Genomic DNA, 17,624 nt, shown 5'->3' with positions numbered 1-17,624 from the left:
ATAACCAGTTCAAAATAATCCTGTGCCAAAAAGGCATATTTTGGAATGTTATTCTGCTCCCCTTCAGTTACCTCTGCAAAGTTCCTATTTCCAAATAAGGTCATTTCTGTAGGTTCCAGGTAGATATGAATTTTGATGCATACTATGCAAAGCAGTACAGTACCCAAAAAGATACTTCTTTTTCTTTTTAAAGCTTTTACTTATTGGCTATCAGACACATGAAAAAATGTTCATCATCACTAGCCATCAAGGTGATTCAAATTAAAACCACATTGACATACCACCTTACACGAGTTAGAATGGCCAAAATTAGCAAGACAGGAAACAACATGTGTTGGAGAGGATGTGGAGAAAGGGGAACCCTCTTCCACTGTTGGTGGGAATGCAAGTTGGTGCAGCCACTTTGGAGAACAGTGTGGAGATTCCTCAAGAAATTAAAAATAGAGCTTCCCTATGACCCTGCAATTGCACTACTGGGTATTTACCCCAAAGATACAGATGTAGTGAAAAGAAGGGTCAACCATACCCCAACGTTTATAGCAGCACTGGCCACGGTTGCCAAACTGTGGAAAGAACCAAGATACCATTCAACAGATGAATGGATAAGGAATATGTGGTCCATATACACTATGGAGTATTATGCCTCCATCGGAAAGGATAAATACCCAACTTTTGTAGCAACATGGACGGGACTGGAAGAGATTATGCTGAGTGAAATAAGTCAAGCAGAGAGAATCAATTACCGTATGGTTTCGCTTATTTGTGGAGCATAACAAATGACATGGAGGACATGGGGAGATGGAGAGGAGAAGGGAGTTGAGGGAAATTGGAAGGAGAGATGAACCATGAGAGACTATGGACTCTGAAAAACAACCTGAGGGTCTTGAAGGGGTGGGAGGTTGGGGGAGCAAGGTGGGTGGTATTAGGGAGGGCACTATTAGGGTATTGCATGGAGCACTGGGTGTGGTGCAAAAACAATGAATACTGTTATGTTGAAAAGAAATAATTAAAAAAACTTTTATTTATTTATTTCAGAGAGAGAGAGTTCAAGCAGGAGGAGAGGCAGAGAGAGAGAAGCAGTCTCCCTGCTGAGCAGGCAGCAAGGGAGAGGCTCAATCCCATGACCCTGAGATCATGACCTGAGCTGAAGGCAGAGGTTTAACCTGAGCCACCCAGGTGCTACCAAACAAATACTTCTAATAACAAATTAAAAAAAAAAACATATTTCCAGTGAGCATAGTAACTTATTTACTTTCAAACTTTTTAGCAGAATCTGCTTTTATATCAATATCTTCAATAATAGATTGTAGGACAATGTATAAAGATTGACAGAATATAAGTAAAAAATCTGTTAAATTAAGAATAACCATATAAGGAGGAGATGGTGGAGAAGTAGCAGAATGAGACTACATCAGGTAGCAGGAGATCAGCTAGATAGCTTATCTAAACTTTGTGAACACCTACAAATCCAATGGGAGATCAAAGAAAAGAAGAACAGCAATTCTAGAAACAGAAAGTCAACCACTTTCTGAAAGGTAGGACTGGCAGAGAAGTGAATCCAAAGCTAAGGGAAGTCAGACCGCGGGGGGAGGGGCCGGCTCCTGGCAAGTGGCGGAGCAACGGAGCACTAAATCAGGACTTTTAAAAGTCTGTTCCACTGAGGGACATCGCTCCAGAGGCTAAACCGGGGTGAAGCCCACGTGGGGTCAGCATGGCCCCAGGTCCCACGGGGTCACAGAAGGATTGGGGGTGTCTGAGTGTCGCAGAGCTTGCAGGTATTAGAATGGGGAAGCCAGCTACGGAGACAGAGCTGAGGAGTGAGCTCTCAACTCAGGGTTACCTTAAATTGTGATCTTAGAATAGAGTGGTAAAAAAGGATTTTAGTCTCCTTGTTTACTTCAAGATGTTTCCGGCCTACATGAGAAGCACAATTGCTTCTTTTGTAGTTTTAGGATTTAACCATTTTTGTGTACTTTGCCATTGATCTGAAGAGGATTAAATGACAAAACAATTTTTAAAAGAAAGAAACATTTCCCAGGATACCATTGTACAACTATGTTAAAAATACATGAATTATTTATTAACTGAAGAAGACTCTATGATCCATAAACTCAAATGTAAAAACAAGATAAAATCTTCTTTTGAGCTATATGTTGTTACAACAGCTATATGTTGGTACAACAGCTATATGTTGTAGGCCATAAGGAGTTTTTTGAACTTACATCTCACATATCCATAACAAATATACATTCCACCCAAGAAAAAATGAAACTCCTCAATTCATATTGTGGAAAGTCTTTAAGGGGATTATTACCAAAAGTTTCAATCCTGATTCAATAACGGGTTTATATTATACTTACCTTAAGCAAAATCGCACAAGGTCATCCTCTTGAGTGGCAGTTTTAAAGACTGAATTCGTTTTAAGATTTGGAAGCCAAGATATTTCATCACTGACAAAGGAAATATTAAGTGTGTGACATTACCATGGCAGGATCAAAATCATAGAGATCTAGATTGAAGGGACATGAGTTTCTCAAGACAGATAATAGGAGTCTAATGTTTACACTTGCTATCTAAGTGTCTACATCCAATCAGCAGGAAATTTGGTTGATTCTACACAAAATTTAATTTCAATTCATTTTACCTATTTTTATCTCTTTTGCTAAGTACTTAAACTAATACTGTCTTCTATAACAGATCAACTTTAAAATTACTGCAATTTTACATATGAGATATTTAAAGATATTTCAATGAAGTAAAAGTATATGTGCAGAATGTACAATTATCATACTATATAACTTGGTTACTTTTCACAAACTCAACTTTCCTACATAAGCAGCACTCAGATAAAGAAACAGAATGTTACCAGTACTAGAGAATCCTCCCCTTTTTTTTCTCTTCTGGTCATTAAAGCTTAGCCACTGTTCTTATTTCCAATGCATCAGATCATTTTTTTTGGCCACATTTAACACAATTTAAATTTATTTCCTGAAAATTTCAATCAAACGTGGAGCACAGATGGCAGAAATTTTGTATATTTGAAGCTGCAATGTACCTATTCTACTCTATGCCATCATTCAGAGATTGATTTTTAAGGCTCTGCTCTCTTCAATACATATCTACAGTCAGCCGACAGATGGGGGAAGAGAGATTGGTGAATCACCTGGGACATTTTTATTGCTAATCCTGGAGGCCATTTTCATAATTTCCATTAAGTTCCCATTCATAAGAACCCAGTGATATAGACAAACCAAAATGAAAAATCTCTAGGATGTCTAGTCTTGACTTGTGTCCATCAAGAAATGCTTCGTGATTAGACACAGTGTCTGCTACAGGTGCAAAGATTCTAATCCAGTCTACTATTGTCTTCCACCTGGTCTAAATAGTAGCCTGTAATAACTTTCAAAATAATCTTTGCTTCCTTCCATCATCCAGTTTATTTTCTGTAGAGAAGAAAAAAAGTATGTTCTCTAAAATTTAACTCAGGTTATGTTACTTCTTTAGTGAAATTGTGTTCTAAAACCTATTGAATTGCAGACCATGAGTGGCCAGGAAGAATCCTTAGGATAGCTCCTAACCACCCATCTTCATCCTTTTCCACTCTTTCCTTCTTTGCTGTTATCAGTTGTAACACTGACTCTCTTTTAATTCCTCAAGCTCTTTTTCATCTCTATCCCTACCTCTGCTCTCACTCTACTTCCAAATTCCAGGCCTCTACTTAAATGTAATTTCCAGAAAAAAGTCATTTTCTAAAAAGAGCATATATGAGGACACCCTTCCCTTCTTTAGAGTCTTTATTTCAGTCTTTTATTCTTTACAACATTGTCAATATTAATTTTTACATACCTTTCTTCTCTCTCTCACTTTCCTTTTTATCTTTCTGTTCTCCTAGATAATCCTCACTTCAGAGAAGGGAGTTGTCTGCTATCTTATTTCCCTATATGCTTAGGATCTGGGGGTATCTGGGGTATCCCTCAAACTAACTAGAAATTGAATGTGTTGAATAATTTAAAAATTGAATTTTTTGGATATGAGATTGGTTCATGGTTATCCTGAAATTTTGTGCATGATGAAATAAGAAATAGATGATGTCATTTATTAAGTTGTAACATAATAAGAGAAAGCCTGGGAAATGACCATGGAAGAAATTTGGAGAAGAGAGGGAATAATGATGAGCTAATTTTTTAAATATTAAATTCAGGGTGTCATCTATATAAAAATATTCAGATATAGTTCTTCCCATTTTTAGATAAAATAATCTACACTGAAAACTAATAATTCAAACTTATTCAACTCTGGAAACATTTGAAAATAACTTTAAGATAAAATATTTTAGAATGAGAAAAATATCTGTTAAAAGGCAATGAGTTGGGGCACCTGGGTGGCTCAGTGGGTTAAGCCTCTGCCTTCGGCTCAGGTCATGGTCTCAGGGTCCTGGGATCGAGCCCCACATCGGGCTCTCTGCTCCACAGGGAGCCTGCTTCCTCCTCTCTCTCTGCCTGCCTCTCTGCCTAGTTGTGATTTCTCTCTGTCAAATAAATAAAATATTAAAAAAAAAGTCAATGAGTTCATAGCAACAATGGCCATGGCCGCCAAACTGTGGAAAGAACCAAGATGCCCTTCAATGGATGAATGGATAAGGAAGATGTGGTCCATATACACTATGGAGTATTATGCCTCCATCAGAAAGGATGAATACCAACTTTTGTATCAACATGGATGACACTGGAAGAGATTATGCTGAGTGAAATAAGTCAAGCAGAGAGAGTCAATTATCATATGGCTTCACTTATTTGTCGAGCATAAGAAAGAATGCAGAGGACATGGGGAGATGGAGAGGAAAAGGGAGTTGAGGGAAATTGGAAGGGGAGATGAACCATGAGAGACTATGGAGTCTGAAAAGCAATCTGAAGTTTTGAAGGGGTGGGGGGTGGGAGGTTGGGGAACCCTGGTGGTGGGTATTGTGGAGGGCACATATTGCATGGAGCACTGGGTGTGGTGCATAAACAATGAATTCTCTTACACTGAAAAGAAATTAAACAGCAACAAAAAATCTATTTCATTAAAAAAAAGGCAATGAGTTATCAAGCTATGAAAAGACATGGGGGAAATTGTAAGTGTATATTACTAAGTGAAAGAAGACAGTCTGAAAAGGTACATACTATATGATTCCAACTATATGATATTCTGGGATGGGCAAAATTATGGAAATAGTAAAAAGACTGTGGTTGCCATGGGTTGGGGTAGGGGTTAGGGATGAATAGATGCGGACAGGATTTGTAGGGCAATGAAAATTCTCTTTGTGATACCATAATGATGGATACATCTCATGCATTTGTCCAAACCCCAAAAGTGTACACACCAGGAGAGAACTGTAATGTAAACTATGGACTCTGGGTGATTATGAGGAGTCAGTGTAAGTTCATGAGTTGTAATGAATGGATCACTCTTGTGGGGATTGTTGATACTGGAGGAGACTATGCATGTGTGGGTGAAAATGTTATGGGAAATCCCTACACTTCCCTCTTGATTTTGCTGTGAACCTAAACCTGCTCTAAAATAATAATGATAGTAATAATAAAAGTCTTAACTAAAAGAAAGAAATATGAGAGAAAAAAATCTAAGTTTCATATCACAAAGCATAAATAACAATAAATAATAAAAAAATAATAAAATGATCTTCAATTCCTATTTAGTTCCTAGCCTTGTCTTAAAAAAAGCAATAAAATTACCCACAAAAGTGCTTATTATGACCCTAAGGAATTGTGTGTGTACCAAATGACCTCATTATTGTGTTATTCTTCCTCAGAATATTAATTCAGTTAATTTATTATTTTTTATTAAAGGTATACATATTTAGGATGCCCGGGTGGCTCAGTCAGTTAAATGTGTACCTTCAGAACCTCTTTTTATCCCTTTCTGCCCCCCACCTCCCCAATTTGGGGTCTCTTCTGGTTTGATTAAAGCACACTTTCCTGGGGTTTTTGCCACCCTTTTAGTATTTTACTTGTTCTTTCATATACTCTTATCTGGACAAAATGACAAGGTAGAAAAATCACCACAAAAAAAAAAAAAAAAGAAAGAAAAAGAGGCAGTACTAAAGGTTAGGGACCGAATCAATAGAGACATTGATAATATGTAAGATCTAGAGTTCAGAATGATGATTCTCAATGTTCTAGCCGGGCTCAAAAAAGGCATGGAAGATATTAGAGAAACCCTCTCTGGAGATATAAAAGCCCTTTCTGGAGAAATTAAAGAACTAAAATCTAACCAAGTTGAAATAAAAAAAGCTATTAATGAGGTGCAATCAAAAATGGAGTCTCTCACTGCTAGGATAAATGAGGCAGAAGAAAGAATTAGTGATATAGAAGACCAAATGACAGAGAATAAAGAAGCCGAGCAAAAGAGGGACAAACAGCTACTGGACCATGAGGGGAGAATTCGAGAGATAAGTGACACCATAAGACAAAACAACATTAGAATAATTGGGATTCCAGAAGAAGAAGAAAGAGAGAGGGGAGCAGAAGGTCTATTGGAGAGAATTATTGGAGAGAATTTCCCTAATATGGCAAAGGGAACAAGCATCAAAACCCAGGAGGTGCAGAGAACCCCCCTCAAAATCAATAAAAATAGGTCCACACCCCGTCACCTAATAGTAAAATTTACAAGTCTTAGCGAGGAGCATTGGACTGATATCCGAAGATAAACAAAAGGGGGAGGGAGCCACCAGAGGTGACCAATTGGAAAGTAATACCCCAACACGAGAGTGCTCTGCGTCTGGGGACCAGCATTAACTTGGAGTCTGGTTGAAAGCACTCAAAAAACAAAGAGCAAAGGATTGCGGGGGGTAATAGTGGGAACCTGGGCAGTTAGGGTCAGGGACCTAAGTCCCTGGACCCAGGACAGCCTCCCCTGGCGCTGAGCCAGAGAGAGTGCTGCGGAGAAATCAGGTCTCCATCCCTGAGCCGCCAGTGCGCCTGAACGCCAGCGTGCCCGAGAATGAGTGGGGTCTGGCTCCCGTGAGGGGCTGGGAGCCTGGCCAGACGGCAATCCTGAAACACACACATCCCACACCTTCCCACACCCTCCCTTGGGATACGTGCTCATAGGCGCTAGCCTGGAGCTCTGGCATCCGGAAAAACCAGACATTCCCAGCCTGGGACAGCGGGAAAATCTCAGTGTGTGATCTCTGCTCGGAACCTCTCTGGCGGTCTGGAGCTGCCTAGACAGCCACAGCTGCCCTGGTTTTGGGTACAATGAGGAGCTCCTGCATCCCCAGGGACAGTGACTCAGAACCAACTCTGCCAGCAGCTTTTGCAGAACATTCTGAGGCTTCTCTCTGAGAGGGAGGTCGGGGTGAAGTTTGCTCTCCTCTAAAACTCCAAAAACCATCAAAAGCTGTCAAGGCGAGAGAAAGCAGATGAAAGAACATAAAAACCCCCAGAGAACAAAAGGCTGAAAAAAACAGTTTCCTCAGAGCTCACCCCCTTGAGGGGAGCTGAAGGACCTAACTCAGGGAATACCATTGTCTGCCACGTGGCAGGCCCCTCCCCCAGAAAACCAACCAGGAAGGAAGCAAAAAAAGACTACAAGAGAACAAACACCACTACTTCATAAATACAACTTTTATTTTTAACCCTTTACCAATATTCTGGTTCTTTTTTTTTTTTATACATACAGATAATTTATTAACCTATTTACCACCACACTGAGATGTCCAGTACATCAAATTCTTTAATAACCTTCTAACCTGAACTTTTTCATATATACACCCGTGTTTTTCTTTTTCTTTGCTATTTTTTCAATTCTTTTTAATTTTAACTTAGTTTAGTCTAGTTTATTCTTTTTTAATTTTTATTTTCTACTATACATATAGAGTTAAACTTCAAGGTAAGCCCCTATCCCCAATCAATGCTACCCCTATAGGCAAACCAGTTTCTAATCCCCCTGTAACTTAGGAAAGTTGAGTCCCTTAACAAAAACATCAAGATACCTTCAGGAAAAATCAAAATAACCTTCCTCGCCCACACTGAGAATTTATAACCACTCTCCCAATTTTTCCTTCTGTCAGTGTTTCTGTGAATTTGTGTTTGTCTGATAATATATAAATCTTATACTTGGGGTTCTTTCTGATGAGGTTCTTCCCTTTTTTTTTGTTTATATATATATATATATATATTATTCTCATGTCATATACATTTATCAGTCTTTTTGTTTGTTGGTGTTTGTTTGTATAATTCACAAATCTTACCTTGTGGCCCATTTGGGCTGAGCCTTCTCTTTTATATTCCTTTTTTTCCTATCTCTCTCTCTCTCTTTTTTTTCATTTTTTTCTTTCCATCCTTTTTTCTTTCTTCTTCTCTATTTCTTTTTCTTTTCTTTTTTCTCTCATTTGGGTGGGGAATCCTGATTGCACAGAAGTGTTCCAGGGTGCACATTGACTGCACCACAATTGATAAGTCCAGCTGCATCTATTCAGTCATCTCTTTCCAAAATGACTAGGAGCAGGAATACCCAACAGAAGAAAAATACAGAGGATGGGCCTTCTGCAACAGAGCTAATGGCTGTCGACATAGACAATATGTCAGAAAAGGAATTCAGACTAACAATTATCCAGGCAATAGCTAGGTTGGAGAAAGCCATGGATGACCAAACAGAATTGATTAGGGCAGAACTGAAAGCCACCAGGAATGATGTTCACAGTGTTAGGGCAGAACTGAAAGCCACCAGGCATGATGTTCAAAATGCTCTCAATGAGTTCCAATCTAATCTAAATTCTCTAAAAGCTAGGGTAACTGAGACAGAAGAGAGAATTAGTGATCTGGAGGACAAACAGATAGAGAGAAAGGATCAGGAGGAAGCCTGGAACAAACAGCTCAGGAGCCACGGAAACAGAATCAGGGAAATAAACGATGCCATGAAACGTTCCAACGTCAGAATTATTGGAATCCCTGAAAGGGAGGAAAAAGAAAGAAGTCTAGAAGATATAGTGGAAGAAGTTGTCTATGAAAATTTTCCCAATCTCATGAATGGAAACAACGTTCATGTACTAGAGGCAGAGAGATTTCCTCCCAAGATTTTAGATTCTCGAAAGTCCTCATGACAGCTTAGAGTTAGAATGAGGAATTATGTTTCAAGAGAGACCCTCTTAAAAGCAGCTAGGACAAAGAAGCTTCCTACACACAGAGGAATGCCCAATATCAGTGATGAATATGGATGCAAAGATTCTCAACAAGATCCTAGCAAACAGGATCCAGCAGCACATTAAAAAGATTATCCACCATGACCAGGTGGGATTCATCCCTGGGTTGCAAGGTTGGTTCAACATTTGCAAATAAATCAATGTGATAGAACAAATCAATAAGAGAAGAGAGAAGAACCACATGGTCCTCTCAACTGATGCAGAAAAAGCATTTGACAAAATCCAGCATCCGTTTCTGATGAAAATGCTTCAAAGTATAGGGATAGAGGGAATATTCCTGAACTTCATAAAATCTATCTATGAAAGACCCACAGCAAATATCATCCTCAATGGGAAAAAGCTTGCAGACTTCCCGTTGAGATCAGGAACATGACAAGGATGCCCACTCTCACCACTCTTTTTCAACATAGTATTAGAAGTTCTAGCAATGGCAATCAGACAACAAAGAGAAATAAAATGTATCCAAATTGGCAAGGAAGAAGTCAAACTCTCTCTCTTCGCAGATGACATGATTCTTTATATGGAAAACCCCAAAGACTCCACCCCCAAACTACTAGAACTCATAGAGCAATTCAGTAACGTGGCAGGATACAAAGTCAATGTACAGAAATCAGTGGCTTTCTTATACATTAACAACGAAAATACAGAAAGGGAAATTAGAGAATCGATTCCATTTACTATAGCACCAAGAACCATAAGATACCTGGGCATAAACCTAACCAAAGAGGTAAAGGACCTGTACTCAAGGAACTACAGAACACTCATGAAAGAAACTGAAGAAGACACAAAAAGATGGAAGACTGTTCCATGCTCTTGGATTGGAAGAATAAACATTGTTAAAATGTCTATACTGCCTAGAGCAATCTATAATTTTAATGCCATTCTGATCAAAATTCCACCGATATTTTTCAAAGAGCTGGAGCAAATAATCCTAAAATTTGTATGGAATCAGAAGAGACCCCAAATTGCTCAGGAAATGTTGAAAAACAAAAACAAAACTGGCGGCATCACGTTACCCAATTTCAAGCTTTACTACAAAGCTGTGATCACCAAGACAGCATGGTACTGGCATAAAAACAGACACATAGACCAGTGGAATAGAGTGGACAGCCCAGATATGGACCCTAAACTCTATGGTGAAATAGTCTTTGACAAAACAGGAAAAAATATTCAATGGAAAAAAGACAGTCTCTTCAATAAATGGTGCTGGGAAAACTGGACAGAGATTTGTGGAAGAATGAAACTCGACCATTCTCTTACACCGTACACAAAGATAAACTCGAAATGGATAAAAGACCTCAACGTGAGACAGGAATCTATCAGAATCCTAGAGGAGAACATAGGCAGTAACCTCTTCGATATCAGCCACAGCAACTTCTTTCAAGATATGTCTCCAAAGGCCAAGGAAACAAAAGCAAAAATGAACTTTTGGGACTTCATCAAGATCAAAAGCTTCTGCACTGCAAAGGAAACAGTCAGCAAAACAAAGAGGCAACCCACGGAATGGGAGAAGATTTTTGCAAATGACAGTACAGACAAAAGGTTGATATCCAGGATCTATAAAGAACTCCTCAAACTCAACACACACAAAAGAGATAATTATATCCAAAAATGGGCAGAAGATATGAACAGACACTTCTCCAATGAAGACACAGAAATGGGTATCAGACACATGAAAAAATGTTCATCATCACTAGCCATCAAGGTGATTCAAATTAAAACCACATTGAGATACCACCTGACACCAGTTAGAATCGCCAAAATGAGCAAGACAGGAAACAACGTGTGTTGGAGAGGATGTGGAGAAAGGGGAACCCTCTTCCACTGTTGGTGGGAATGCAAGTTGGTGCAGCCACTTTGGAGAACAGTGTGGAGATTCCTGAAGAAATTAAGAATAGAGCTTCCCTATGACCCTGCAATTGCCTTGCTGGGTATTTACCCCAAAGATACAGATGTAGTGAAAAGAAGGGCCATCTGTACCCCAATGTTTTTTGCAGCAATGGCCACGGTCGCCAAACTGTGGAAAGAACCAAGATGCCCTTCAACGGATGAATGGATAAGGAAGATGTGGTCCATATCCACAATGGAGTATTATGCCTCCATCAGAAAGGATGAATACCCAACTTTTGTAGCAACATGGATGGGACTGGAAGAAATTATGCTGAGCGAAATAAGTCAAGCAGAGAGAGTCAAGTATCATATGGTCTCACTTATTTGTGGAGCATAACAAATAACATGGAGGACATGGGGAGATGGAGAGGAGAGGGAGTTGAGGGAAACTGGAAGGGGAGATGAACCATGAGAGATTATGGACTCTGAAAAACAACCAGAGGGTTTTGAAGGGGTGGGGGGGGTGGGAGGTTGAGGAACCAGGTGGTGGGTAATAGGGAGGGCACGTACTGCATGGAGCACTGGGTGTGATGCCAAACAATGAGCACTGTTATGCTGTAAATAAACAAATAATCAAATAAAAAAATAAATAAATTAAAAAAAGTCTGTAACATACAATGGTAAAAATATTAGATTGGCAGCAGACTTATCCACAGAGACCTGGCAGGCCAGAAAGGACTGGCATGATATATTCAGAGCAGTAATGAGAAAAATATGCAGCCAAGAATACTATATCCAGCTAGGCTATCATTGAAAATAGAAGGAGAGATAAAAATCTTCCAGGACAAACAAAAACTGAAGGAATTTGCAAACACCAAACCAGCTCTACAGGAAATATTGAAGGGGGTCCTTTAAGCAAAGAGAGAGCCTAAAAGTAGTAAATCAGAAAGGTACAGAGACAATATACAATAACAGTCACCTTACAGGCAATACAATGACACTAAATTCATATCTATCAATACTTACATGTTAATGGGCTAAATGTCCCAATCAAAAGACACAGGGTATCAGAATGGCTAAAAAAACAAAACCCATCAATATGCTGCCTACAAGAAACTCATTTTAGACCCAAAGACACCTCCAGATTTAAAGTGAGGGGGTGGAAAACAATTTACCATGCTAATGGGAATCCGATGAAAGCTGGGGTGGCAATCCTTATATCAGATAAATTAGATTTTAAGCCAAAGACTATAATAAGAGATGAGTAAGGACACTATATCATACACAAAGGGTCTGTCCAAAGAGAAGATCTAACAATTTTAAATATCTATGCCCCTAACGTGGGAGCAGCCAACTATATACACCATTTAATAACAAAATCAAAGAAACACATCAACAATAAATTAATAATAGTAGGGGAATTTAACACCCTCTCACTGAAATGGACAGATCATCCAAGCAAAAGAGCAACATGGAAATAAATGCCTTAAATGACACACTGGACCAGATGGACATCACAGGTCTATTCAGAACATTTCATCCCAAAGCAACAGAATACACATTCTTCTCTAGTGCACATGGAACCTTCTCCAGAATAGATCACATCCTGGGTCACAAATCAGGTCTCAACCATTATCAAAAGATTGGGATCATTCCCTGCATATTTTCAGACCACAATGCTCTGAAGCTAGAACTCAATCACAAGAGATAATTTGGAAACAACCCAAATACATGGAGACTAAACAACATCCTGCTAAAGAATGAATGGGTCAATATAAATTAAAGAAGAATTGAAAAAATTCATGGAAACAAATGATAATGAAAACACAACGGTTCAAAATCTGTGGGACACAGCAAAGGCAGTCCTGAGAGGAAAATATATAGTGGTACAAGCCTTTCTCAAGAATCAAGAAAGGTCTCAAATACACAACCTAACCCGACACCTAAAGGAGCTGGAGAAAGAACAAGAAAGAAACCCTAAACCCAGCAGGAGAAGAGAAATCATAAAGACCAGGGCAGAAATCAATGAAATAGAAACCAAAAAAACATAGAGCAAATCAACGAAACTAGGAGCTGTTTTTTTGAAAGAATTAATAAGATTGATAAATCCCTGGCCAGACTCATCAAAAAGACAAGAGAAAGGACCCAAATCAATAAAATCATGAATGAAAAAGGAGAGATCACAACTAACACCAAAGAAATACAGACAATTATAGCAACATACTATGAGCAGCTCTACACCAACAAATCTGACAATCTGGAAGAAATGGATGCATTCCTAGAGAAATATAAACTACTACAACTGAATCAGGAAGAAATTGAAAACCTGAACAGACCCATAACCAATAAGGAGATTGAAACAGTCATCAAAAATCTCCAAACAAACAAAAGCCCAGGGCCAGACGGCTTGCCAGTGGAATTCTACCAAACATTTAAAGAAGAACTAATGCCTATTCTCCTGAAACTGTTCCAAAAAATAGAAATGGAAGGAAAATGTCCAAACTCATTTTATGAGGCCAGCATCACCTTGATCCCAAAACCAGACAAGGATCCCACCAAAAATAGAACTACAGACCAATATTCTTGATGAACACAGATGTAAAAATTCTCACCAAAATGCTAGCCAATAGGATTCAACAGTACATTAAAAGGATTATTCACCACGACCAAGTGGGATTTATTCCAGGGCTGCAAGTTTGGTTCAACATCCGCAAATCAATCAATGTTATACAAGACATTAATATTAGAAAGAACAAGGACCATATGATACTCTCCATAGATGCTGAAAAATCATTTGACAACGTACAGCATCCCTTCCTGTTCAAAACTCTTCAAAGTGTAGGGATAGAGGGCACATACCTCAATATTATCAAAGCCATTTATGGAAAACCCACCGCAAATATCATTCTCAATGGAGAAAAACTGAAAGCTTTTCCGCTAAGGTCAGGAACACGGCAGGGATGTCCATTATCACCACTGCTATTCAACATAGTACTAGAAGTCCTAGCCTCAGCAATCAGACAACAAAAAGAAATTAAAGGCATCCAAATTGGCAAAGAAGAAGTCAAACTATCACTCTTCGCAGATGATATGATACTATATGTGGAAAACCCAAAAGACTCCACTCCAAAACTGCTAGAACTTGTACAGGAATTCAGTAAAATGTCAGGATAGAAAATCAATACACAGAAATCAGTTGCATTTCTGTATACCAACAACAAGACAGAAGAAAGAGAAAATAAGGAGTCAATCCCATTTACAATTGCACCCAAAACTATAAGATACCCAGGAATAAACCTAACCAAAGAGGCTGAGAATCTATGCACCGAAAACTATAAAGTACTCATGAAAGACATGGAGGAAGACACAAAGAAATGGAAAAATGTTCCATGCTCATGGAGTGGAAGAACAAATATTGTGAAAATGTCTATACTTCCTAAAGCAATCTACACATTTAATGCAATCTGTATCAAAATACCATCCATTTTTTTCAAAGAAATGGAACAAATAATCCTGAAATTTATATGGAACCTCATAGCCAAAGGAATATTGAAAAACAAAGCCAAAGTTGTTGGCATCACAATTCCGGACTTCAAGCTCTATTACAAAGCTGTCATCATCAAGACAGCATGTTAGTGGCACAAAAACAGACACATAGATCAATGGAACAGAATAGAGAGCCTAGAAATGGACCTTCAACTCTATGGTCAACTAATCTTCGACAAAGCAGGAAATAATGTCCAATGGAAAAAAGACAGCATCTTCAATAATTGGTGTCGGGAAAATTGGACAGCCACATGCAGAAAAATGAAATTGGACCATTTCCTTACACCACACACGAAAACAGACTCAAAATGGATGAAGGACCTCAATGTGAGAAAGGAATCCTTCAAAATCCTTGAGGAGAACGCAGGCAGCAACCTCTTCGACCTCAGCCACAGCAACGTCTTCCTAGTAACATTGCCAAAGGGAAGGGAAGCAAGGGCAAAAAATGAACTATTGGTATTTCTTCAATATCAATAGCTTTTGCACAGTAAAGGAAACAGTTAACAAAACGAAAAGACAACTGACAGAATGGGAGAAGATATTTGCAAATGACATATCAGATAAAGGGCTAGTGTCCAAAATCTATAAAGAACTTAGGAAACTCAACACCCAAAGATCAAATAATCCAATAAGAAATGGGCAGAACACATGAACAGACATTTCTGCAAAGAAGACATCCAGATGGCCAACAGACACATGAAAAAGAGCTCCACATTGCTCGGCATCAAGGAAATACAAATCAAAACCACAATGAGATATCACCTCACACCAGTCAGAATGGCTAAAATTAACAAGTCAGGAAATGACAGATGCTGGCCAGGATGCGGAGAAAGGGGTACCCTCCTACACTGTTGGTGGGAATGCAAGCTGGTGCAACCACTCTGGAAAACAGCATGGAGGTTCCTCAAAATGTTGAAAATAGAACTACCCTATGACCCAGCAATTGCACTACTGGGTATTTACCCTAAAGATACAAACGTAGTGATCCGAAGGGGCACGTGTACCCGAATGTTTATAGCATCAATGTCTACAATAGCCAAAGTATGGAAAGAACCTAGATGTGCATCAACAGATGAATGGATAAAGAAGAGGTGGTATATATACACAATGGAATACTATGCAGCCATCAAAAGAAATGAAATCTTGCCATTTGCGACGATGTGGATGGAAGTAGAGGGTATCATGCTTAGTGAAATAAGCCAGTCAGAGTAAGACCACTATCATATGATCTCCCTGATATGGGGACATGGAGATGCAACATGGGGTTTAGGGGCGTAGGAGAAGAATAAATGAAACAAGATGGAACTGGGATGGAGACAAACCATAAGTGACTCTTAATCTCACAAAGCAAACTGAGGGTTGCTGGAGGGAAGGGGGTTGGGAGAGTGAGGTGGGGTTATGGACATTGGGGAGGGTATGTGCTATGGTGAGAGATGTGAAGTGTGTAAACCTGGAGATTCACAGACCTGTACCCCTGGGGATAAAAATACATTATATGTTCATAAAAAAAATAAATAAATAAAAAATTAAAAAAAATACATGTAAATAACTATAAAACAATGAGATGAGTGCAAAAGTGGTTTATGAGCACCGTGCTATGGGAATACAGGCTTGTAAATTCTCCCAGGCAGCTGTATATTTAAGGTTAGCCAGGAGGGAGACTAGGAATGATGAAGGCAAAATATTAATAAATTCTTGTGATGATACAATGAAAATGAAAAGAATAACCATATAAATAATGACATAACAATCTTTTATGCATTAAAGACAAATCCGTCAAAGACAGAAGATTTTGTTAAGTCTATGTTATGCCATATCAGTTTACTAATGATAAGACTTGTTTGTATTTTAGCTTTAGTTTACTTTTAAATTCACACCTGAGACCATATTTTTTTTACTCCAGTGATAGACGTGGTACTATTCAGCAATTACTTATCCAGCATGCACAATTAAAAAAATATGAATATCTAGTATTTGCCTTCATTTTATAAAGTTGAAAATGAAATGAAAAAATGAATAAATGAAAATGAATGAGTATATATAAAATTTTAAATAAGCAAAAGACAGGTAAAAAAAGGATGGTCAAATTTATAGATGGCATATTAATAAACTCATTTCTGTTTGTGTGTCTTTCCTTGTTCATTGTATCTTCTGTTGTAAACAAAGCAATGCTTCTTAGCATGTCCTAAGGGTTTCTCCTCAAGTCAGAAAAAAAGATGTTTTAAATTATATTTTCTTAATTTCTTAATTTTGTCATTATGTAGTGTATATATACATATACATTTTTTTTCTTCAGTCAATACCATATGGTGACCTACACCTCATTTCTGAGAAACCAAAATGTTGCCTACATGAATGTGTCCTGTATCTCTCATGTACATTCCATTTTAATTTAGTGATTTTAATGAAGAAAGGGGTGTAAAGTTATCAATTTTCTGTCAGGTAGCTAGTTGTTCTCTCTAGCATATGAGCTGTATCAAAAGCTCAGCATGATCCTGGGTACTAGCAGGTTTTACATCCAGGTAACTTTTACATAAATTTAATTATTGCCTTCATGGCCATATTTTTCATTAACTTAGTAATCATGTTTTCAAATAAATGATTCAGGAAAAGTGAATGGCTTTCATAAAATGGGTCATCTTATCCTGTTGATCATTATAAATCTCCTTCTCAGATTGAGTTTTTGTTGAAAAGTCACATGGCACACAAACACCTAAATAATCTGGTTCCATTATGAGAGTCTCATTCAAGTACCAATTTCCTAACTCTCTTTGTTATTGATATTCCAATATTTCTTCTAAGCCTCTTGCTACCCAATATATATCAATTAATGTTAATGAAACAGTACAAAATCTTAACATCTGACTATCTGTAAACTTCTGGAAATGATTCTACTAGAAAAACACCCTATACTATGATTTAGGGCCATTCCTGAATGAGATTCATTGACTCAGTAGATTATTTATTGCATTTATATTATATGATGCAGAATTGTCTGTCAACCAGTTTCAGTTTTTCTTCCTCTGGTAACTAGCCATTATAAATT

This window comes from Meles meles, chromosome 7, assembly GCF_922984935.1.
Source record: "Meles meles chromosome 7, mMelMel3.1 paternal haplotype, whole genome shotgun sequence".
Lineage (NCBI taxonomy): Eukaryota > Metazoa > Chordata > Mammalia > Carnivora > Mustelidae > Meles > Meles meles.
Note: the sequence above shows the minus strand (reverse complement) of the source record.